General features: G+C 41.5%; 1 protein-coding gene and 1 non-coding gene across 4 annotated transcripts in view; one reads left to right on the top strand and one right to left on the bottom strand.

Annotated features, from left to right (window-relative positions):
* HDHD2 (haloacid dehalogenase like hydrolase domain containing 2) overlaps positions 1-20461 on the bottom strand; it is a 48767-nt gene extending 28306 nt beyond the window's left edge. For 2 of the 3 annotated variants that reach the window (XM_025365071.1, XM_025365068.1), the window contains exon 1: positions 20316-20461. The gene's annotated coding sequence lies outside the window, so the exon portion shown is untranslated. Of the gene's footprint in view, positions 1-18987; positions 19048-20315 lie in introns of all 3 variants that reach the window. The other variant, XM_025365069.1, reaches the window with a different exon arrangement.
* Positions 9225-9356, top strand: LOC112611751. The gene has a single exon (XR_003116730.1). It is a non-coding gene; the product is annotated as a small nucleolar RNA SNORA44 (small nucleolar RNA).
* Positions 20462-23677: the final 3216 nt, after the last annotated feature.

Genomic DNA, 23677 nt, shown 5'->3' with positions numbered 1-23677 from the left:
ATTCTCAATCAAAAAATGGCAATTTGATTCCACCACATCCTGATGACTACAGTAGTTTTCTCTATTCTTTCATTTCCTCCTTCCCCATTCCTTTATGGTACCTAAAGTAACTGGTATATGTGCACAAGCATATTGCATTTTTTAAACTAAATAGCCAGTGGTATGTTCTAACTGACATCAAGTGGAGATGGGATGGGGAAAAACACTGATTCTGTGAAAATACCCTTTCTCCATTAGTGGCATATTCATTCAGCTATCTTTACATTTCAGTAAGTTATTTTGCTCTGTTTTAACACCACCACCAAAAACCCCATAAAAATCCCTGCATATCTTGTTCAATTAGAGAATTTTAAGGTTTTTCATTTATCAATGTAAAACCAAAGACAATTTTATAACTTTTCCTGCATAGCTGTTACATACAGGGCAATCTGTTTTTAAGTAGGGATAAATTACTCAAAAAAAAAAAAAAAATTCTAGTTTTCCCTTCAAGCATCTTGGTGTTTACATAAACTTCTTGTTTAAAAAAAAAAAAAAAAAAAAAGAATAGGGCTGGGCGCGGTGGTTCAGCACTTTTGGGGAGGCCAAGGCGGGCAGATCACTTGAGGTCAGGAGTTCAAAACCAGCCTGGTAAAACCACATCTCTGCATCTCTACTAAAAATACAAAAATTAGCTGGGCATAGTGGCAGGTGCCTGTAATGCCAGCTATTAGGGAGGCTGAGGGACAAGAATGAGGCAGGAGAATCACTTGAACCTGGGAGGCGGAGGTTGTAGTGAGCCAAGATCGCACCACTGCACTCCATGCACTCCAGCCTGGGCAACAGTGGGAGACTCTGTCTCAGAAGAAAAAAAAAAAAAAAGGTTCCTTTACAGTGGGAAAACCTGCCAGATAAACTTTAAATCAAATGATCAAATTAACACCAGTAAATGGGACAAACCAACATCATGTGCTTCCTGAGAGAGACAACATCACCTGTGTAGGATTCCTAGTTAAATGTTCAACCCAACTTGAATCACAAGGAAAAAGTCAGGCAATTCAAATTAAAGAAAATTGTACGAAACAACTGACTGGGTAAGGAACTGTATCAATTAAAGGAGTCTGAAAAGACACGGCAACTAAATGCAATGCATGAGAGTAATATAAAGCCAATGGAGCAAGGATTAACAATAAGTGACTTTAGGTGAAGAATATACGGTTTTTACTGCACTATTACAAACTTTCAACATAAAAAGTTTGAGAAAAATACTAGATCTCTTATCAAAGTGGGCAAAAGAATGATGTTTTCATACCTAATAACAGTGTGATATGTAACTATACAAAGTGTTTTTGTCCACGATTCCTGGCTCATAACTCCCATACCCTTGGTTGAAGTGAACAGAATCTCTGACCTTCTCCTGTCCGCTTTTCACCTGCCCAAGGCAGAACTCTCATCTGATTGTGGGTCAAAAGACCCTCATTCCAGAGAGCTTCTGTCTCATACCCTGGAGGAAGGAATGCTGCAGAGGGATCAAGAATAATCTAAACAGGCCTTACTGGGTTTAGATCATGCCCTTTACATTCAATCACATTTTCACACAGTTGCGCATACTTCAATCATACCTATCCAATGAAGTCTCCATTGATAGGGCTCCATGGGGGCTTTTGGGGAGCTGATCACATGGAGGCTGACAGGAGGGTGAACAAGAATGCCCCTTCGTGCTGTGAGGGTGGCACACCCCAACTCCATGGGGACAGAAGCTCTCAGTGGGGACCCTTCCAGACCTTGCCCTATGTATCTCTTCATTTTGGCTGTTAATTTGTATCCTTTAATAAATCCTTTGTAATAAATTGATAAATGTAAGTGTTTCCCTAAATTTGGTGAGCTGTGCTAGCAAATTAATCAAACCCAAAGTGGGACGTGCGAAAACCTCAACTTGAAGCCAGTCGGTAAGAAGTTCCACAGGCCAGGACTCATGACTGGTGTCTGAAAATGGAGAAGGCAGTCTTGGAGACTAAGCCCTCAACCTGTGGGATCTGACACTACCTCCAGGCAGACAGTGTTGAAACTGAATTGGAGGACTCCCAACTGGTATCTGCAGCAGAACTGATTGCTTGCTTGCTGATGGGGAAAAATCTCCACATATTTTGGGGTCACAGAAGTCTTCTGTATTGACCGTTGCTGTGCTGGTGTGACAGCAGAGGAAAAACAGTTTGGATGTTTTCTTCAAGAATGATAATAGTTACACAAAATGAAATTCCATGTATCTACCTCATCCCCAACTTAAGAATAGAACTAATGGCAATATTGCTGAAGCCTCCTGTAAGAATCTGGTCAGTTAAATTTCCTGGAAGTAACTGGTACAATTAATTTGTGATAATAATTTTGTTTCTTTCCTTCATATTTTTTACCAATTGCTTAGTTTTACCATTTTCTTAGTTTTACCATTTTAGAATGTTATAAAAATGAAATCACAATGTACACATTCTTTCACAATTTTCATGATTTGTTTTGCTCAACATTGTATTTCTGAGATTCAGCCATGTTGGTGCCTTTTATACTCTACCAAAAGCAAAACCAAGATCCACCCTTTGGGATTATGACTAGAACTGCATTTAATCTACAGGGCAGTATCAGGGTAACTTATTTTTAAAGGAAATAAGATCATTATTATATTGCCATCCTATCCATCAACATACTGTATCTCTCCATTCACATAAGTTTTTTAGTTTTATAAATATCTACATAAATGGCTTGCATATATTTGTAGACACAACTCTATCATGGCTATAGTATTTTATATTACCTTTTCTAATAGTTTGGTGTTGCTGTATTAAAATACATTTTTTGGTTGTTGTTGTTGTCTTATATCCTTTAACCATTCCAAACTTTTTTTTTTTTTTTTTTGAGACAGGGCCTTGTTCTGTCACCCAAGCTGGAGTGCAGCTGCATGATCACAGCTCACTACAGCCTCAACTGCACATGCTCAAGCAATCCTCTCACATCAGCCACCCAAGTAGCTGTTACCACAGGCATGCACCACCACGCCTGGCTAATTTATTTTTTCTGTAAAGATGGGGTCTTCCTATGTCTCTTAGGCTGGTCTCCAACTCCTAAGCTCAAGTGATCCTCCCACCCTGGCCTTCCCAAGTGCTGGGATTACAGGTGTGAGGCACCACACCTGGCCCCAAACTTTAATTCTAAAATAAGAAAAAAAGAAAATTGTCACTTGTAGTTGGTAATTATTATCTACATAGAAAATTATTGTCTACATAGAGAATTTTCTATGTAGTCAATAATTACCAACCACAAGTGATAATTTTTTTCTATTTTTCTTATTTTCTGTTTTATTATTCTAATTAGGAACTCCATAATTGAATAGAAGTAGTGATAGCATGCATCCTTATTATATTCTTGATTTTTTAAAGGAATATTTTTGGTATTCATACATTAAGTAAGCTTGCTGTAGGACTCTGCTGATATTTTAGCCATTTAAGAAAGTTCCTTTCTACTCCCTGTTGCTAAGAATTTTTGTCATAAATGGCTATTGGATTTTACCTACTACTTTTTCTGTATGCAATGAGATGATCACATTTTTTCCCCTTAAGTTGTCAATGAGGTCAATTAATATTAACTAAATCCTGCACAAATCCAATGCAGTCCTGATATATTATCTTTTTTTACTTACTGCTAGATTCAAATACTAAAAGATTAGAAACAACCTAAATGACCATCAACAGAAGGCTAGTTTAATAAATTATGGTATTTGTCAGGTTTTTCCACATTCAGTATTTTTCCCTTTCACATTTTATTCTTTGGGGCTGAGTCATTAAAGAGGGTAGGGAGGAACTAAACTCTACCTTCTAAAAACAGGAGTATCCTCATATATTATTTCAAATTCTTCAGTGAGAAAGACTTGTTCTCTATTGATTTACTCAATCATTTATTTATGTAATCTGTATGGGCTCACAGATATTTATTCTGTTCTTTGTGCCATAAGCTAATACTATGTCACTTATTTTGTCGCTGAAATTGTTTTAGCTTTGGTCATTGAGAGCTCTCTCAGGTTGGCTCCTGTGCTTCCATCCTTTTGTTTTTTGAGCACTTCTTTGCTTTTGGTACTACATGATGCTCCAGACTCACCTTGTCTTTTCCTGTAAGCTGATAATTGATTACATTTTGATATGGTTTGGCTGTGTTCCCACTCAAATCTCATCTTGAATTGCAGCTCCCATAATCCCCACATGTTGTGGGAGGGACCCAGTGGGAGGTAATTGAATCATGTGGGCAGGTTCTCCCGTGCTGTTCTCGTGACAGTGAGTAAGCCTCACAAGATCTGATGGTTTAATAAAGTGCAGTTCCCCACACACGCTCTCTTGCCTGCCACCATGTAAGACATGCCTTTGTTACTCCTTTGCCTTATGCCATGATTGTGAGGCCTCCCCAGCAATGTGGAATTGTGAGTCCATTAAACCTCTTTCCTGTATAAATTACGCAGTCTTGGGTATGTCCTTATAGCAGCATGAGAATGAACTAGTACAGATTTTTAGATGATTGGGAAAGAAAAGAATAATATTTTATGATACATTAAAATAATATTAAATTAAAGTTTTAGTTCCATAAATAAATGTTTTTCATTTCATAAAAAAAAAGTTTGTAGAAAAAAATTTTCTTTCCTGTTACCTACATATCTACCTAACATTCTCAATTTTACTTTTTGGCCTGCAAAGCCTTACTATCTGGCCCTTTACAGAAAAAGCTTATTGACCCTGTGCTAGGGGAGGAGATTCCTACTGGTAAAGAGTGGCAAAAAAACACACACACAAAGCCTAAAACCAGCAAGCTAAACACCCTTAATTCCACTTACAGAGACATACACATAACACTATGCCCTATATGGTCACAGAAAGTGAGTACATATGTTCTCATAAAGAAAAAACTCGTATATGCTTCTATTTAGAAGTGTGAGGGCAAAAGTGGGCTCTGACGAGAAAGAAAAATAATGAGGAAAATATATGTGATTATATAAGAATAAGAGAACAGACCATAAATAAGTATTTAAGTAATGAACAAAAAGAACATTACAGCTACACGGGATCTTCAAGATTATCTGCTCTCGAATCACCCCTCACCCCTCTTTCTACACACACTGGTTTTACACCTTGGTTGGGAAAACCAAGGTCCAGATAATATCTACACAGATACTACCTTCTCTTGAAGATGATGGTGCTCAGATGAAGAAATTACTAACAAAGATTTGTTACTAAATTTGCCTTCTAACTTTTTCTAAAGGTTCAATGCACCCGACAAACTATTCTTAAATGAAACAGAATTTACCTCCCTACACAGAATATACCAGACATACCACACAAATATTAAATAGATCTTTGGCATATTATTTATAAAATACCTATTACATTAATGCAAAGAATGTTATTAATAATGTATAAAATTAGATATACAAAAGGAATACAAATTTAATGAAAACATTTGAAAGCACGTGTCCAAGAAGCTACTTTTCTCTTTTAAAAGATTGTTGGCCAGGTACAGTGGCTCGCACCTGTAATCCCAGCACTTACGGTGGCTGAGGCAGGAAGATTGCTTGAATTCAGGAGTTCGAGACCAGTGTGGGCCACAAAGTGAGACCCCCATCTCTATAAAAAATAAACAAAAAGTAGCCAAGCATGGTGGTGTGTGCCTGTAGTCCCAGTTACTGGGATTGCGTAAGCCCAGGAGTGTGGGGCTGCAGTGAGTTATGACTGTGCAGGCAGGGCAACACAGTGAGACTATATCCCTAAAACACACACACACACACACACACACACACACATATATACACAATTTGTATTTTACTAATATTTCCTCATCACAATAAAGACACAACTACTCATGATGCTTAAGAAATAATGCAGTGTGCTAGTAGAGTTATTTGTCTAGTTAACTGAAGGTAACTAGAAATGATAAATGTTTATTTCAAATAACTATTACTCAAAACATTTTGGGATTTTTCTTTAGGAATTACCATCAATGTTAGCATATGTGTCACACATGAAAATCAGCTTCATTAACCAATGGCTCCATTTTATTTTTAACTCCAAGTGGCATTACCATCCTTGACTACCCATCTCATTCAGCAGGCTTTATTCTGAAACTTTCAAAATTAAATCCATCTTTAAAGCATACAAATTGTGACCAACAAAAATATCCCAAAGAATATGTACTAGCTGTGAAAGCAATTCCAAAATAGGAATCCAAAAATATCTTGAGCAATGTAGAAGCTTATAGTTTCCCACCCTGACTACTTTGAAAGGGTAAACATTTATTGAATAAACTCTGGTATGCTTATTTTTAAAAATCACTTTAAACTTGGGCTTCCATAATACAGCAGGCTGAGAATCAAATTAACTCTCCAAATAAAACCTAACAACACTAGATCAAAAACTTATACACGTGTCTGTGCGCGTGTGTGCACGCATGTGTGTGTGTAAGCCACGAGGTGCAAGGAAAAAAGGAATTGTTAGATCTGAATAAAAGCAAGAACTCAGGAGATGAGCAGAACACTGGCCTGTTTTGGCTCCAAAGGTATCTCTCACACTATGTGACCTTGAGTTATCTTTTTTCCCCATGAGCCTCTTCAGGGAATAAAATATAAACTCAGAGCCCATCTGAAGAGACAGATCCTCTGACCTAAAAACCAAGACCTCACTGTAAGGGTGAGCCAGAAATAAACCTATCCCAGGTACTCCCTCCCTACCTTGTCTCAGTTGACTACAAGAAAATCAACTGCTTTGAAACGTGGCCCAAAGGGGTGGGAGGTAGAAAGTGCTGCAGAGAATTTGGAACCATAAACCAGCGCTGGGCTCAATTTGCAGACCAAATTCACATCACCTAAGATAAGCCTCAGAAAAACTTCAAGATTTTAATTAGTGTGACCTTGACTAGCAGGTGCCTGGCTATAGCAAATATAAACCCTCCCTCAAAATACTAGTTTTCAGCCCAAACAGCAAAGAAATCCCATAAATAAAATCAAAGAGCCAAGCATGGTAGCATGGGCCTGTAGTCCTAGCTACTTGGGAGGCTAAGGTGGGAGGACTGCTTGGCCTCAGGAGTCCAAGGCCGCAGCGAACTATGATAGCATCACTGCATTCCAGCTTGGACAACAGAGCAAGACCCTGTCTCAAAAAAAAAAAAAAAAAAAAAATCAAATCAAACTCTAACAATGATGAGCCAGTAACCTAAGGAAACAAGTCATGGTAAGGGAGCACCTACAGAAACAACAGACTGCATAAGCAGCCCTATAAGGGCTTCTTATTCTTCTAATGTAATTATCATAATGCCTACATGTTTAAAAAACAAAAGGTGCCAGGCGCGGTGGCTCACGCCTGTAATCCCAGCACTTTGGGAGGCCGAAGCGGGCGGATCACGAGGTCAGGAGATCGAGACCATCCTGGCTAACACGGTGAAACCCCGTCTCTATTAAAAATACAAAAAATTAGCCGGGCGTGGTGGCAGGCACCTGTAGTCCCAGCTGCTTGGGAGGCTGAGGCAGGACAATGGCATGAAACCGGGAGGCGAAGCTTGCAGTGAGCTGAGATCGTGCCACTGCACTCTAGCCTGGGCGACAGAACGAGACTCCGTCTCAAAAAAAAAAAAAAAAAAAAAAGGCAAGATAAAAAATATGAGGAGAAAACACACGAAAGACTATCAATGTACAGATTCATTCAGAAGGCCCAATGAATTCTAAGCAAGATAAATGAAAATAAATCCACATCTAAACCCTCGCTATACGCCAATGGCAAAGAGAAGATCTTGAAAGCAGCCAAGGGAGAAGACAAATTACTTTCAAAGGAGCAACAGTTAAGACTCAGATTCAATGCAACTCCAATCAATATCCCAAAAAGTGTCTTGTGGAATTTGATAAGCTGATGCTAAAATGGTTACACCAGTACAAATGGCCAAGTATAGCCAAGACACTTCAGCCAAGACCGAACAAGAAAAAGAAAGCAGGCCTTGCTTTACCTAATATCCAGACTTACTTAATGAGGTCCTGTAATTAATTAAAATGGTGTGGTATTAGTACATATGGAGACAAACTCACCAATGGAACAGAAAATACAGAAAAAGATCCCAATATGTGTAGAAATTTCATATATGATAAAAGTAGTGTCTCCGATTAGTAAAGAAAAAATAAAATGATCAATAATATGGTGTTGGAACCATGGAATATCCGTATGAGAAAAAATGAAATTGGACTCCCACATCACACCATACACAACAATTTCTTTTTCCAAGGAGATTAAACAACCACATGTTTAAGGCAAAACTGTTAAACTTTTAGATAGGAGAGTATCTTCATGACTTGAGGACAGAAAAGGTTTTCTAAAACGAGACATGAAAAGCACAAACCATTGAAGAAAAGACAGATAAATTCAACTGTATTTCAAAAGTACCATAAAGAGAGTGAAAATATAGAAAAAGAACTACTTTTCTAACACATGTAGGAAAAGACAAGATTCCAGGAAGTATAAAGTATAAATAGTAAGAAAAAGATGAATGACCCAATAGAAAGATCTTAACATATCCTTTACAAAAGAGCAAATCTGGCCGGACGCGGTGGCTCACACCTGTAATCCCAGCACTTTGGGAGGCCAAGGTGGGCGGATGACCCTAGGTTAGGCATTCAAGACCAGCCTAGCCAACAAGGTGAAACCGTGTCTCTACAAATACTAAAATTATCTGAATTCCAGCTACTCGTGAGGCTGAGGAGGGAGAATTGCTTAAACCTGGGAGGCGGAGGTTGCAGTGAGGCCGAGATCACGCCATTGCACTTCAGCCTGGGCGACAGAGCGAGACTGTGTCTCAAAAAAAAAAAAAAAAAAGGGGCAAATTTGAACAGCAAATAAATGAAGATACTCAAAGCTCACTGGTAATCAGGAAAATACAAATTTCACGCACAGTGAGATCAATGCACCAACCTACAGATGCGCAAAATTTAAGACTGCAAACACCAAAGGCTGTCAACAGGAATTCCCATATGCTGCTGGTGAAAGAATATACTTGTACAAGCATTTTGGAATTAGTCTGGCATCACCATACCCTATGATCTGGCAATTCCACTTCCAAGTATACCTTTGAGAGATTATTTCACAGTGTACCATGATACATGAACAAAGACATCTATAACAGCACCACTTGTAACAGCCAGAAAATGGAAACAATATAAATGTCCATCAACAACAGAATGGATACAGCATGTTTCCAAGGGCTGTGGCTGGTGGTAGCCATGGGATCTCCAACTGCATGCAAGACCAACCTGGAAAGACTTTGACAGCGCAGGTCAGTACAATACCTGCAAGCTGCAACTCAGCTTTCCTATAATGTTTCAGGACCAGGGCTGGAAGCGCCTTCCATGTGTCAACTTCCAGTGTAGATGGATGTTTTGTTTTGTTTTGTTTGAGACGGAGTCTCACTCTGTCACCCAAGTGGAGTGCAGTGGCATGATCTTGGCTCACGGCAACCTCCACCTCCCGGTTCAAGCGATTCTCCTGCCTCAACCTCCCGAGTATCTGGGATTACAGGTGCCCGCCATCACACCCAGCTAATTTTCTTGTATTTTTAGTATAGATGGGTTTCACCATGTTGGCTAGATTGGTCTCGAACTCCTGACCTCAGGTGATTCGCCCCCTTGGCCTCCCCTCCCAAAGTGCTGAGATTAGAGGCATGAGCCACTGCTCCTGGCCAGTTTAGCTTTCACACTAAGCTTTTTGTTCTGCAGGTTGCCCCCAAGTTTCCTGGCAGTGTGTGATCTTGAGGAGGTGAGCTTGTTTCTGGAGCTGTGCTTTAAGATTCATGTTACATGCAAAGCTGTCCTCGTGTGTGACTATGGACCTATGGATTTGGGAGAATCTCTATGGGAAGCAGAAGGCAAGACCCCAGTCGTTTTAGGTAGAAACAACAGCATGCTGTACGTGCAGATCAATTAAAGATTAATAAAGACTGATAAAAGTAAAAACAACAACAACAACAACAAAAACCAGAATGGATAAATAAGTTGTGGTATATTTATACACAGAAAAAAAAGGCAGCAGAAAGAACTTACATTCAAATCGCTTTACGTAACTCAGAAATCTCCTAGAGGGTGAAAAAAGCAAGTCAAAAAAGAATATGTATAGTATGGTTTAATATTATAATACTCAAAAATACAGATGCATACATAGGTGATAAAACCGTAAAGAGAAGCAAGGGAATGATTATCACAACAGTGGGGATACTAATTACCCTCCAGAGGGCAGGAAGCAGATGCAAACCAAGAGGAGCACAAAGGGAGCCTCTAAGGTATGGCAATACTCTACTTCTTAACCTAGACAATGAGAATATGGGTGCTTTTAATTTTACTATAATTATTTTAAACATATATGTTTTACATACTCTTATACAGATGATATATTGCACAATAAAAAATGAGTCTTCTTATATTTTAGTCAGTTATTTCTCATACATTTAATAGTTATAAAAAGCTAAATTAGTCCAGTAGTCCAGACAATTACTATACACTCAGCATAAAAGCCTCCACCTCTAAGGCATTTTGAATTTTAAGTAAATCCCCAATTCTGTTTGTCTTTCATAATGTGTCTGATGAAAGAGGGAAAAAGAAGACTGCAGAGGTTAAAAAATATATTAATAGCTGTGGTTAATCAAGTTTCAACTGCAAAATCCTCCCTTCTGTAAAAGTCCACGTTATTCTATTTCTGATCTTTACTGTGACCTTGAATTGAAGGGTTATATAAGCAATAGCATCAACTATTACCTCCCTGAGAGGGAAAACAGCTTGTTCATCAAAAGACTAGACCATTCCTAGGGATTGTATTTGGATGCGTAACAGTTAAAAAATTCTTTGAAGTACACAAACTGCCCCACAAAAGGATGGACCAAAAAGAGGCATTTTCTTTTCATATATACAGAGGAATCTAAAATTGCTTCTCCCAAAATCCAACTTTTACAGGAGACATCTAATATTCAATAAAAAGTGTTACCTCTGAAGGTGATTAAAGAACAAAATACGAACAAGACTAGAAAAACAATGAAAGTAAGAATTGTACTATTTACTTGGAGCCAGGGAACTATCATAATAAATATCTATCATTTTAATCCTTATTGAAGCATCCACACAGGCTTAATGTTACCAAAACATTTCAAAAGCCTATATTCTTTGCTATCATCAGTTCCATAGAACATACCTTTTAAACTCTAAAATGCTCTTCTGGAGCACCACATATTTGAGAGTGACTGACTAAGGCCTAGAATAAAATTGAGATGCCCCATTCATACCTCAAAATATACTTACTTCTTCAGTTAGTCCCAGTAACTTGATCACTTTGACCTCTCTTCTTGTCCAAACCTTTTTTCTTTTCTTTTCTTTCTTTTTTTTTTTTTTGGAGAGAAGATCTGACTCTATCTCCTAGGCTGGAGTGCAGTGGCACAATCTCTCAGCTCACTGTAACCTCTGCCTCCCCGCAGTGGCACAATCTCTCAGCTCACTGTAACCTCTGCCTCCCCGCAGTGGCACAATCTCTCAGCTCACTGTAACCTCTGCCTCCCCGGCTCAAGCCATCCTCTCACCTCCGCCTCCCAAGTAGCTGGAACCACAGGTGTGCACCACCACGTCCAGCTAATTTTTGTACTTTTAGTAGAGACGGGTTTCACCACATTGCCTAGGATGGTCTCGAACCGGTGAGTTCAAGCGATCTATCCGCCTTGGGCTCCCAAAGTGCTGGGATTACAGGCATGAGCCACCAAGCCTTGTCTGAACCTGTATAATACTCGTTACCTGAACTACAAGCCGGTATTTGATAAAATATAATTGTAAAATACTAATATAACCCTCAAAATAACTATAAAGGCTTCAAAGGTAGTGCCTGATTTTGTTTATCTTGGGTCCATACCCACAATCTCTCATAATCGGAACAAATTACATGGGAGACCCCTTAGAAGAGCCATAAACCACTGACAGTGGCACATATTCAATGCAAAGAAGAAAAGCAAATTCTCTCATTCCAAGAGGAGAACTTCAGATACTTCAGAGGACATCCGGGCTTGAATATCTCAGGGACATCTCAATCCAAGTCCTTTCACCCTCAAAGGTGCTCTTTCCCAGCCATCCCTATGAGTGGTTGGCAGCACCATCAATCCAGACGCCAAATTATGTCAGCAGTTCTACTTCCTTTACGATCTTAGATCCACTTACCTTCATCATTTTTAAAACTACCTTTTTGAAGTTTGAAATCAACTCTCATCTAGACTATTTCAACAACATCTTTTTTTTTTTTTTTTTTTTTTTTTTTGAGACAGAGACTCGCTCTGTCACCCAGCCTGGAGTGCAGTGGTGTGATCTCGGCTCACTGCAAGCTCTGACTCCTGGGTTCAGGCCGGTCTCCTGCCTCAGCCTCCCAAGCAGCTGGGACTACAGGTGCCCGCCACCACGCCCAGCTAATTTTTTGTATTTTTAGTAGAGACGGGGTTTCACCACGTTAGCCAGGATGGTCTCAATCTCCTGACCTCATGATCCACCCGCCTCCGCCTCCCAAAGTGTTGGGATTACAGGTGTGAGCCACCGCACCCAGCGACAACAACTTCTTAATTGTCCTCTCTGCTTTGCATCTCCTATTACCAGTCCTAAATTATGCCCTAAAATGCAACCGTGGCAGTGGTTAAGGACAAGAAGAAAGGAGTTGTATAAATTTATAGACTGGGTATACATCTCCACTCACCAGCTAGGTGAACCTGGGCAACTTTCTTAACCTTTCTGCCTCAGTTTCCTCACTGGTAACGTAGAATAACACAACTCTAATGGTTCATAAGAGGATTAAAGAAAGTAATACCTGAAGATGGCCGAACAGGAACAGCTCCAGGCTACAGCTCCCAGCATGAGCAACACAGAAGACGGGTGATTTCTGCATTTCAGGGTACCGGGTTCATCTCACTGGGGCATATCGGACAGTGGGTGCAGGATGGTGGGTGCAGCCCACCGAGCAAGAGCCAAAGCAAGGTGAGGCATCACCTCACCTGGGAAGCACAAGGGAGAAGGGAATTCCCCTTCCTAGCCAAGAGAAACCGTGACACACAGCACCTGGAAAATCGGGTCACTCCCACCCTAATACTGTGCTTTTGCAAGGGTCTTAGCAAACAGCACAATAGGAGATTATATCCCATGCCTGGCTCGGAGGGTCCCAGGCCCTCGGGGCCTCCCTCATTGCTAGTGCAGCAGTCTGAGATCTAACTGCAAGGCAGCAGCAAGGCTGGGGAGGGGCGCCCACCGCTGCTGAGGTTTGAGTAGGTAAACAAAGTGACCAGGAAGCTCCAACTGGGTGAAGCCCACTGCAACTCAAGGAGGCCTGCCTGCCTCTGTAGACTCCAACTCTGGGGACAGGACATAGCCAGACAAAAGGCAGCAGAAACCTCTGCAGATTTAAATATTCTTGTCTGATAGCTTTAAAGAGAGTAGTGGTTCTTCCAGCACAGAGTTTGAGATCTGAGAACAGAAAGACTGCCTCCTCAAGTGGGTCCCTGACCCGCGAGTAGCCTAACTGGGAGACACCCCCAAGTAGGGGCAGACTGACACCTCACACGACTGGGTACACCTCTGAGACGAAGCTTCCAGAGGAACGATCAGGCAGCAACATTTGCTGTTCAGCAATATTCACTCTTCTGCAGCCTCCGCTGCTGATACCCAGGCAAATGGGGTCTGGAGTGGATCTCAAGCAAACTCCAACAGACCTGCAGCTAAGGGTCCTGACTGTTAGAAGAAAAACTAACAAACAGACAAGACATCCACACCAAAACCCCATCTGTACGTCACCATCATCAAAGACCAAAGATAGATAAAACCACAAAGATGGGGAAAAAACAGAGCAGAAAAGTTGAAAATCCTAAAAATCAGAGTGCATCTCCCCCTCCAAAGAAACGCAGCTCCTAACCAGCAACAGAAGAAAGCTGGACAGAGAATGACGTTGACGAGTTGAGAGAAGAAGGCTTCAGACGATCAAACTTCTCCAAGCTAAAGGAGGAAGTTCGAACCCACTGCAAAGAAGCTAAAAACCCTGAAAAAAGATAAGATGAATGGCTAACTAGAATACCCAATGTAGAGAAGTCCTTAAATGACCTGATATAGCTGAAAACCATGGAACAAGAACTACGTGACAAATGCACAAGCTTCAGTAACCAATTCAATCAACTGGAAGAAAGGGTATCAGTGATTGAAGATCAAATGGATGAAATGAAGCAAGAAGAGAAGTTTAGAGGAAAAAGAGTAAAAAGAAATGAACAAAGCCTCCAAGAAATACGGGACTATGTGAAAAGACCAAATCTACGTCTGACTGGTGTACCTGAAAGTGACAGGGAGAATGGAACCAAGTTGGAAAAGACTCTGCAGGATATTATCCAAGAGAACTTCCCCAACCTAGCAAGGCAGGCCAACATTCAAATTCAGGAAATACAGAGAACGCCACAAAGATACTCCTCGAGAAGAGCAACTCCAAGACATATAACTGTCAGATCCACCAAAGTTGAAATGAAGGAAAAACTGTTAAGGGCAGCCAGAGAGAAAGGTCGGGTTACCCACAAAGGGAAGCCCATCAGACTAACAGTGGGTATCTCGGTAGAAACTCTACAAGCCAGAAGACAGTGGGGGCCAATATTCAACATTCTTAAAGAAAAGAACTTTCAACCCAGAATTTCATATCCAGCCAAACTAAGTTTCATAAGTGAAGGGGAAATAAAATCCTTTGCAGAGAAGCAAATGCTGAGAGATTTTGTCACCACCAGGCCTGCCCTACCACAGCTCCTGAAGGAAGCACTAAACATGGAAAGGAAAAACTGCTACCAGCCACTGCAAAAACAAGCCAAAATGTAAAGACCATCAATGCTGGGAATAAACTGCATCAACTAACGAGCAAAATAACCAGCTAACATCATAATGACAGAATCAAATTCACACATAACAATATTAACCTTAAATGTAAATAAGCTAAATGCTCCAATTAAAAGACACAGACTGGCAAATTGGATAAAGGTCAAGACCCATCAGTGTGCTGTATTCAGGAGACCCATCTCACGTGCAGAGACACACATAGGCTGAAAATAAAGAGATGGAGGAAGATCTACCAAGCAAAAGGAAAATAAAAAAAGGCATGCGTTGCAATCTTAGTCTCTGATAAAACAGACTTTAAACCATCAAAGATCAAAAGAGACAAAGAAGGCCATTACATAATGGTAAAGGGATCAATTCAACAAGAAGAGTTAACTATCCTAAATATATATGCACCCAATACAGGAGCACCCAGATTCATAAAGCAAGTCCTCAGAGGCTTACAAAGAGACTTAGACGCCCATACAATAATAATGGGAGACATTAACACCCCACTGTCAACATTAGACAGATCAATGAGACAGAAAGTTAACAAGGATATCCAGGAACTGAACTCAGCTCTGCACCAAGCGGACCTAATAGACATCTACAGAACTCTCCACCCCAAATCAACAGAATATACATTCTTCTCAGCACCGCATCACACTTATTCCAAAATTGACCACATAGTTGGAAGTAAAGCACTCCTCAGCAAATGTACAAGAACAGAAATTATAACAAACTGTCTCTCAGACCACAGTGCAATCAAACTAGAACTCAGGATTAAGAAACTCACTCAAAACCACTCAACTACACAGAAACTGAACAACCTTATCCTGAATGACTACTGGGTACAAAACGAAATGAAGGCAGAAATAAAGATGTTCTCTGAAACCAATGAGAACAAAAAGACAACATACCAGAATCTCTGGGACACATTTAAAGCAGTGTGTAGAGGGAAATTTATAGCACTAAATGCCCACAAGAGAAAGCTGGAAAGATCTAAAATTGACACCCTAACATCACAATTAAAAGAACTAGAGAAGCAAGAGCAAACACATTCGAAAGCTAGCAGAAGGCAAGAAATAACTAAGATCAGAGCAGAACTGAAGGAGATAGAGACACAAAAAACCCTCCAAAAAAATCAGTGAATCCAGGAGCTGGTTTTGTGAAAAGATCAACAAAATTGATAGACTGCTAGCAAGACTAATAAAGAAGAAAAGGGAGAAGAATCAAATAGATGCAATAAAAAAGGATAAAGGGGATATCCACCACCGACCCCACAGAAATACAAGCTACCATCAGAGAATACTGTAAGCACCTCTACGCAAATAAACTAGAAAACCTAGAGGAAATAGATAAATTCCTGGACACATACACTCTCCCAAGAGTAGACCAAGAAGAAGTTGAATCCCTGAATAGACCAATAACAAGCTCTGAAATTGAGGCAATAATTAATAGCCTACCAACCAAAAAAAGTCCAGGACCAGATGGATTCACAGCCGAATTCTACCAGAGGTACAAGGAGGAGCTGGTATCATTCCTTCTGAAAATACTCCAATCAATAGAAAAAGAGGGAACCCTCCCTAACTCATTTTTTGAGGCCAGCATCATCCTGATACCCAAGCCTGGCAGAGACACAACAAAAAAAGAGAATTTTCGACCAATATTCCTGATGGACATCGATGCAAAAATCCTCAACAAAATACTGGCAAACCGAATCCAGCAGCACATCAAAAAGCTTATCCACCATGATCAAGTGGGCTTCATCCCTGGGATGCAAGGTTGGTTCAACATACGTAAATCAATAAATGTGATCCAGCATATAAACAGAACCAAAGACAAATCCCACATGATTATCTCAATAGATGCGGAAAAGGCCTTTGACAAAATTCACAGCCTTTCATGCTAAAAACTCTTAATAAATTTGGTACTGATGGAACGTATCTCAAAATCATAAGAGTTATTTATGACAAACCCACAGCCAATATCATACTGAATGGGCAAAAACTGGAAGCATTCCCTTTGAAAACTGGCACAAGACAGGGATGCCCCTCTCACCACTCCTATTCAACATAGTGTTGGAAGTTCTGGCTAGGGCAATCAGGCAGGAGAAAGAAATAAAGGGTATTCAATTAGGAAAAGAGGAAGTCAAATTGTCCCAGTTTGCAGATGACATGATTGTATATTTAGAAAGACCCATCGTCTCAGCCCCAAATCTCCTTAAGCTGATAAGCAACTTCAGCAAAGTCTCAGGATACAAAATCAATGGGCAAAAATCACAAGCATTCTTATATACCGATAACAGACAGAGAGCGAAATCATGAATGAACTCCCATTCACAACTGCTTCAAAGAAAATAGAATACCTACGAATCCAACTTACAAGGAATCTAAAGGACCTCTTCAAGGAGAACTACTCCACTGCTCAATGAAATAAAAGAGGACACAAACAAATGGAAGAACATTCCATGTTCATGGATAGGAAGAATCAATGTCGTGAAAATGGCCATACTGCCCAAGGTAATTTATAGATTCAATGCCATCCCCATCAAGCTACCAATGACTTTCTTCACAGAATTGGAAAAAACTGCTTTAAAGTTCATATAGAACCAAAAAAGAGCCCGCATTGCCAAGACAATCCTAAACCAAAAGAACAAAGCTAGAGGCATCACGCTACCTGACTTCAAACTATACTACAAGGCTACAGTAACCAAAACAGCATGGTACTGGTACCAAAACAGAGATATAGACCAATGGAACAGAACAGAGTCCTCAGAAATAATACCACACATCTACAGCCATCTGATCTTTGACAAACCTGACAAAAACAAGAAATGGGGAAAGGATTCCCTATTTAATAAATGGTGCTGGGAAAACTGGCTAGCCATATGTTGCAAGCTGAAACCGGATCCCTTCCTTACACATTATACAAAAATTAATTCAAGATGGATTAAAGACTTAAATGTTAGACCTAAAACCATGAAAACCCTAGAAGAAAACCTAGGCAATACCATTCAGGACATAGGCATGGGCAAGGACTTCATGTCTAAAACACCAAAAGCAAGGGTAACAAAAGCCAAAATTGACAAATGGGATCTAATTTAACTAAAGAGTTTCTGCACAGCAAAAGAAACTACCATCAGAGCGAACAGGCAACCTACAGAATGGGAGAAAATTTTTGCAATCTACTCATCTGACAAAGGGCTAATATCTAGAATCTACAAAGAACTCAATCCAATTTACAAGAAAAAAAAATCCCATCAAAACGTGGGTGAAGGATATGAAGACACTTCTCAAAAGAAGACATTTATGCAGCCAACAGACACGTGAAAAGATGCTCATCATCACTCACCATCAGAGAAATGCAAATCAAAACCACAATGAGATACTATGTCACAACAGGTAGAATGGCAATCATTAAAAAGTCAGGAAACAACAGGTGCTGGAGAGGATGTGGACAAATAGGAACACTTTTACACTGTTGGTAGGACTGTAAACTAGTTCAACCATGTGGAAGACAGTGTGGTGATTCCTCAAGGATCTAGAAGTAGAAATATCATTTGACCCAGCCATTCCATTACTGGGTATGTACCCAAAGGATTATAAATCATGCTGCTATAAAGAAACATGCACATGTATGTTTACTGTGGCACCATTCACACTAGCAAAGACTTGGAATCAACCCAAATGTCCATCAAAGACAGACTGGATTAAGAAAATGTGGTACATATACACCATGGAATACGATGCAGCCACAAAAAAGGATGAGTTCATGTCCTTTGTAGGGACATGGATACAGTCGGAAATCATCATTCTCAGCAAACTGTCGCAAGAACAGAAAACCAAACACCGCATGTTCTCACTTATAGGTGGGAACTGAACAATGAGAACACTTGGACACAGGAAGGGGAGCATCACACACCGGGGCCTGTTGTAGGGTTGGGGGGCGGGAGGGATAGCATTAGGACATATATCTAATGTATGACGAGTTAATGGGTGCAGCACACCAACATGGCACATGTTAGTGTGCTGCACATTGTGCACATGTACCCTACAACTTAAAGTATAATAAAAAATTAAAAAGAAAAAAAAAAAAGAAAGTAATACCTATGAAGAATTGGGAATTGTATTCCGCTCAGAGAAAGGTTGGGTTATGTATGTGGAGGGCTGGGAGAGAGAAGCAAGGAGGGAAATTATGGATATATCAAGGGCTACAAAAATCACAGGATACATATGATGCAAAGTTCTAAAGCGTTAGTATAACTTGAGGATTTGAGAAAACATACCTAAATATATATTATGGCATATTATTCAAAACTTACATACTTAAAACAAGAGATTTTAATACAAATCTTCCCTTGGGAGACTGGAGCTCTACAGAACATGCCTCCTAAAACTCCTGGGAAGTACAAATTTTCTGTCCTTCCCTATACGGTTCCAGACTTTTCTGGAACCACTGTACACATTCAATAAATGACGGTATTATTCAGCCACTCCCCAGTTAAAATTCTTCCAGTGTCTCCCCGCTGTCCTCTGGATAGTCTGAACAATGAACACTGGTGGAGAGAGCCCTGGTTTACCCTCTCCAACTCACTTGTCTCCACTAGCACCCAAGTTCCACGGTACTGCAGTCGGCCAAGAGCTCTACACTTTGCCTCCCTCGTTGCGGGACTTTTGTCTGCAACTACTCGGGCCCCTCTACACCCTCGTCTCCTGGCCAATCCCTCCAGCCCTCAGTCTCAGATAACCATCACTTCCTCTGGCGTGCTCCCCTGGGTCCAACTCCTTTTCTCCCCTAGGGTCCCTAGGGGCCATCTGTGTTCCTACTACATTTACCACTGTCCTGGTTACCAGTACGGGCCTCTCCTACTAAACCATTAAGCTCTGTGCATAAGGTAGTGTGCTGCCTTTCCCACTGTGTTATTCAGGCGTTCAACGAAGACTGTGAATTAACTCATGAATCCCAGTGTCCAGAGCTACTAGGCCCCAACAACAAACTCTTTCAGCACCAACTCAACTTCCATCCTTCTATCTCTTGGCTGGGAAGGGGCCTCAAGACTGGTCACTGCACTCGGTTCTAGCCCAAGTACCACGGCCTTACAAACGCCACACTGACCAGAAGGGACGCTAGCTCCAAAATACAGACCAAGAGCACGCTTTGAGGAATGACTGACACACTAGTGTCACAATCCGCCCCGGAGAGACCCACAGTGCGCCTCGAGCCCAGCTGTGCGCACGCGCGGGGCCAAGGCAAAGGGTTCGGTCCCTTAGCTGAAGGCATGGAATGTGCACAGGGCAAGACCGCAGGCTGGCCAGGCCTGAGAGGAGGGGCGGCCTGTAGGCGCCACTGGTAGTTCCCGAACCCTGTCACAAAAACTGCAGCCTCCCGGCCCCAATTCCGCTTTTTCCTGTTCCGTCCCACAGCAGCTCCTCACCCACACTCCGTACGCCGTCCTCAGGAAACGCCCCCACTAACGGCAAAACCAGCCAGCCACGCTGGCCGCAGGTTCCTCTCAGCCGGGATAAAAATCCCCGCAGCGTCCCAACGGACGCCGGAAGCTGGGTCCTGGCCGCGCCGGAAACCCCACCTTTCGCGGCTTCGCCCCACCCTTCGCCCGAGGTTTCCGCAGAGCCGTACAGCTACCGCGTCGAGTAGTTCCCCGTCTGCAACGCCGGTGACGGAAAGCTACGCCCTTCTAGAGACCTGCTTTCCCAAGGGCGCGGCCTCCTGGGCCGGGATGCACGAGGTAAAATAATCCCCTGCCTTTCTTCGGTAGCTGTTTTACAGTCCACAGCACCACTGTTGAACCGAGTGTTACTGAGTAGTGTTCTTTGCCTTCACCCTCCCTTCCTCCACTAGTTGTCCACTCTCGAGGTTTAACTAAGAAGTCATACTTTACTAGACCACCCGATCTCCAAAGTCGCCATTTCCCCCTTAGCTACTTGAATAGCACCTGGCACCTCTTGCTTTCTCCTTTACTCCCTGAGGCAGCGACGTCCCTCCTTTCCCGCTTCAGCCATCCCTAAACTTTAGTCAGCCTTCCCACCCTGCCTCTCTCCCGGTTAGAGCCACTACGGGCCGTGCCTTCCTGTTCCACGGGAGCTCTATCTTGGTACACCCAGAACCACCTCCCTCCCTACCCCGCTGCCACACTCGTGGGGGTCTCTACTTGTCTCCTCTTGATGCAAGTAGTTATGTGGACCTGAATAATAGAGTACAGAAAGGTCACTCTTATGCACTCACTATGAAAGTGACTGAACAACTTTCAGCCCTCTTGACATAGTAGGATACTCGGGTTACACCTTATACTAGGGTTATACCCCTTGATAAAACCACTGCTCTGTCCTTGACTGGGGACCCATATATGCCACCCGTATGCTACAATCTAACACCCCCACTACCCAAGGCTGCAGCCAGCCTTGTTAAGAGCTGTAACCCATTCTGTCCCTTGGACTAGGAGCCATTTGCTTTTTCTCCCCGCTGAATCTGAAGTTTTTTTGTCTTACTCATATTTGCTAAGTTTAAGTTTTGTGTGAGGCCTAGTTGGTTGAAGGAAAAAGGATTTGGTTCTAGTTTCCCCTTATGAGCTAGCTGTCTTTGACCAGATTAAGACATCACCAAAGGATTTTAAGTGGGTAATATAAGAAATGTATTTTTCTAAATGCTTCCTCTGCCTGCAGTATGGATAGGAGAGATGCCAGAATGGGTGAGACCACTTAAGAGTCCCACTGCAAGGCTACAAGAGAGATACTTTAATTAGAATGTGTGGAAACAAAGCAAAGAGGATAAATTCATAAGAGGCAAAACAGAAACTGGTGACAGATTAGATTGGGGTTAGGGAGAAGGCATCAATTATCAGGCTCCAAGACTGGGCAATTGGGTAGTGTGACTGATAGTGTCTTTTTTTTTCTTTTTTTTTGAGACAGGGCCTCTCTCTGTCACCCAGAATGGAGTGCAGTGGTGGAATCATGGCTCACTGCAGCCACGACTTCCCAGGCTCAAAGGATCCTCCTGCTTCAGCCTCCCCAGACAGCTGGGACCACAGGTGCACACCACAACTGGCTAATTTTGATTTTTGTAGACAGGGTGGGGTCCCACATGTGGCCCAGGCTGGTCTCAAACTCCTGGGTTAAAGCAGTTCTTCCACCTCAGTCTCCCAAAGTGCTGGGACTACAGGCACGAGCACCAATGCCTGGCCTCATTCACATTATGTGGAATCATGGGATAGGACTAATGGCTTTCATCTCTCCATATGGATCTACTTGATGAAAGGCAAGATAAGTAAAGAAGAAATTCAGCCCTCCAAAGGGAGGGGCTGGATTCAGAAAAAAAAAGGGGGGGCAAAAAACCCAAAGGAGTGAAGACATAAAGCAGTATCTGAACTGGAACAAAAACAGTAGGAAAAACTTATCTTGATCATTGATACCCTTGGACATTGCTCCCTGTGACCCAGGTCCTTGCATCAAATGTTTTCACAATATTTGACATCTAATGAACAATCAGGGGCCAAGAGAAATCTTAACAAAAAAGAATTCCATTCTGATTGGTATCAAATGTTATTTTTGTTGTTTTGAGACGGAGTCTCACTGTGCAGCCCAGGCTGGAGTGCAGTGGCACAATCTCAGCTCACTGCAACCTCCGCCTCCCAGGTTCAAGCGATTCTCATGCCTCAGCCTCCTGAGTAGCTGGAATCACAGACATGTGCCACCACACCCGGCTAACTTTTTTTTAATAGAGACGGGGTATTGCCATGTTGGCCAGGCTGTTCTCAAACTCCTGACCTCAAGTGATCCTCCCACCTCGGCCTCCCAAAGCGCTGGCAATACAGGCATGAGCCACCATGCCCAGCCTCAAAACGTTACATTGGTAATAACTTAGAAACTAATAAATGACAAAGTGATTTACTTAATAAAAAACATTTTCAGGAGAACATCTCTTTGGTTGAAGCACAACTGGATTCAAAGATTAGTGATCTGGAAAAGATATATATAGATAATCTGGACCAGACTTCTGTTCTGAAGGTTATTGACCAATTTTACAGATAGGATAACCAAAAACTACTGAAGTCTTAGGAAGTGTATTTGCTTTCAGTCACATGGCAAAAGGTTTGCTTGATATATTAGATATATCTTGCCTCCTAGTCTTTTTACTAGTCAAATATCTTGCTTTCTCTTGTTATTTCACCAGTAATACACATCTAACACATATAGAACACAGATCAGATTGCCTACTTTTATTGTATCTAAAGCAAGGATTTTGGTGGGGAGAGAAAGGTGGGAGAACTCATCTAGCTTTTTATTTCAATAGCTTTAGGAGTACAAGTGGTTTCCGGTTACATGGATGAATTGTATAGTGGTGTAAAGTCTGAAATTTTAGCGCACCCATCACTGGACTACTGTACATTGTACTCAATATGTAGCTTCTGTATCCCTCACCCCCTCCAACCTCCCTAAAGCAGGGATTTTATTTTTTTGTATTTTTACTTTTTTAACTTTTAGATTTAGTGGTACATGTACAAGTTTGTTAAATAGGTAAACTTGTGTCACGGGGGTTTGGTATATTATTTTGTTATCCAGGTACTAAGCCCAGTACCCAATAGTTACTTTTTTCTGGCACTCTTTCCCACCCTCCACCCTCAAATAGCCCCCAGTGTCTGTTGTCCCCCTCCTTATGTCCACAAGGTCTTATCATTTAGCTTCCACTTATAAGTGAGAACATGCGGTATTTGGTTTTCTGTTCCTACATTAGTTTGTTAAGGATGATGGCTTCCAGCTCCATCCATGTTCCCACAGAAGA

Source organism: Theropithecus gelada, chromosome 18 (genome assembly GCF_003255815.1).
Source record: "Theropithecus gelada isolate Dixy chromosome 18, Tgel_1.0, whole genome shotgun sequence".
Classification (NCBI taxonomy): domain Eukaryota; kingdom Metazoa; phylum Chordata; class Mammalia; order Primates; family Cercopithecidae; genus Theropithecus; species Theropithecus gelada.
The sequence above is the reverse complement of the archived record's forward strand: the minus strand, read 5'-3'. Positions and strand labels throughout refer to the sequence as shown.